Source organism: Mauremys reevesii, linkage group 12 (genome assembly GCF_016161935.1).
Source record: "Mauremys reevesii isolate NIE-2019 linkage group 12, ASM1616193v1, whole genome shotgun sequence".
Lineage (NCBI taxonomy): Eukaryota > Metazoa > Chordata > Testudines > Geoemydidae > Mauremys > Mauremys reevesii.
Window position 1 is genome coordinate 9,435,799 of NC_052634.1, and position 1,914 is coordinate 9,437,712.

Below are 1,914 nucleotides of genomic sequence, written 5' to 3' on the forward strand. Positions count from 1 at the left end.
CACCATATCATCCATCCACCAACGGATTAGCTGAAAGATTTGTGCAAACAATGAAACACGCTTTGACATCAGCAAGGGGACAACACTCCATTCAAAAGCGTCTGGATACCTTCTTACTTTCCTACAAAAACACACCTCATGCTACGACCCAGGCATCCCTGGCCTTTCTAATAATGGGATGACAGCTGCGCACTTGCTTTGATCTGCTGAAACCTTCTGAACCCCGACAAATTGTGCAACATCAGCAGCAATATCAAGTCATCAGACGGGCACCCAGAGCAAAAGACCGAACCTTTAGCCCGGGACAGCCAGTTTTGGCTCGGAATTATACTTCCAGAGCTAAATGGGTCCCTGCCACAATCATCACTCAAACAGGACCTGTTCCGTACACTGCAAAGAATCTTACCTGGCGACGACATGTAAATCAGCTGTTGCCAGGTCATGCCAGTCCTCAGGACACATCTGCAGTTGAGGGGTCTGACTTCACCTCTTCTGGTGAGACACTGAATCACGAATCACCTATTCCTGACTGTTCTCCATTACTGCCGGCGGCTGAAATACCCCTTTGCCCAGCACGAGCTGATACCACCTCCTCACCTGTTCATGCTGCGGACCCTGAGCCCATGATACTTTTGGGTGCAACAACACCAGAAGTTCGCCGTAATCCACCTAGAGACAAAAGGCCTTCTCATCGGCTGGATCTTTAGCTAGGGCGAACCCACAGTTATGGGGCAAAATAATCCCCAGGGTTTAGCCGAAAATGGAGGCAGTCTACCCTCCTTCTCTAGTCTAGTGTGTGTTTTATTTAGCGGATGTTCTTATTAGGAGGGGAGGAATATGTTGTGTATTTGGTTGTCATGGTTTTTGTTGCTATGGCAACTGAGTTAGATTATTAGGGGATAGCTCAGCCTGTTTCGGCCGGTTGGTTGAGCTCTGTGTATGAAAATAAAATGGTAGTTTTGTTAGCTGTCTGCTCTCTGGCCTCAAGTGATTCCTTCCTAAACTGGCTGCCCCCAAGGATATAACAGTAGTATGGTCCTTGGACAAGAAAGCTGGTACCGACGATGAGTCTGGACCTGGACTGTTATATGGAACCGGTGGGTGACGGTCCTTGTGTTTTGGAGCTGGCATCACTGATGGAACTGGTAGATCTTTCTTCTTGTGTCTTTTGCCCTCCAGCCTGGAGGTTTTCAGTGGTGCTGGTCCCTTAGGATCAGTGTGTGAAGACTCAACTGCACTTGACAGGCTCGGGGAGGGATCGCATCTTTTGTGGATGGTCCTGGATGGGGATCTGTCCTTGCAACTGTAAGTGTGCACCTACTCTCATAGGAAGCCCTGGAGGAAGAGTCCTTGGGCTTAGGAGCTGCAGACTCTGCTTCTAAGTTCATACTTCAGGGCGCTCGGGGTGCTGCTCATCTGTTGGAGCCAATATACAGGGGATCTCCCTTGCCCGGGTCAGTGTGGGGCCATATTGCTTTCTCCATAAGATGTTTCCTTAGATGAAGCTCAAGAACAACAAATACTGCACTTTGCAGAGCTATGCATCTCACCCAAGCAATAGAGGCAGTGTTGGTAATCCTCCCTCTCAGAGAAGGTGCAAGGGCAGGAGATACATTTCTTGAACACCGGGATTCCGGGCATAGTCCCAGACCATGGGCAGGGAGTCCCCAGTACGGGGGAAAACAAGCTATATTAACTATACTATAAAATGCTAGCTATCCTAATATAAAAGATATGAAGTATAAAACTATTTACAAACCAATTTGCAGGTTCTATCAGAAAAACTGCAGGAATCTGTGGACATAGGATTCCGACTCTGGTCAGCAGTGGCATGAAGGAACTGAAGAGACATCAGCCCTCACTGCCTCTTATGCCCTCGGTCAGGAGCACAAGGAGACCTACTGAGCATGTGCA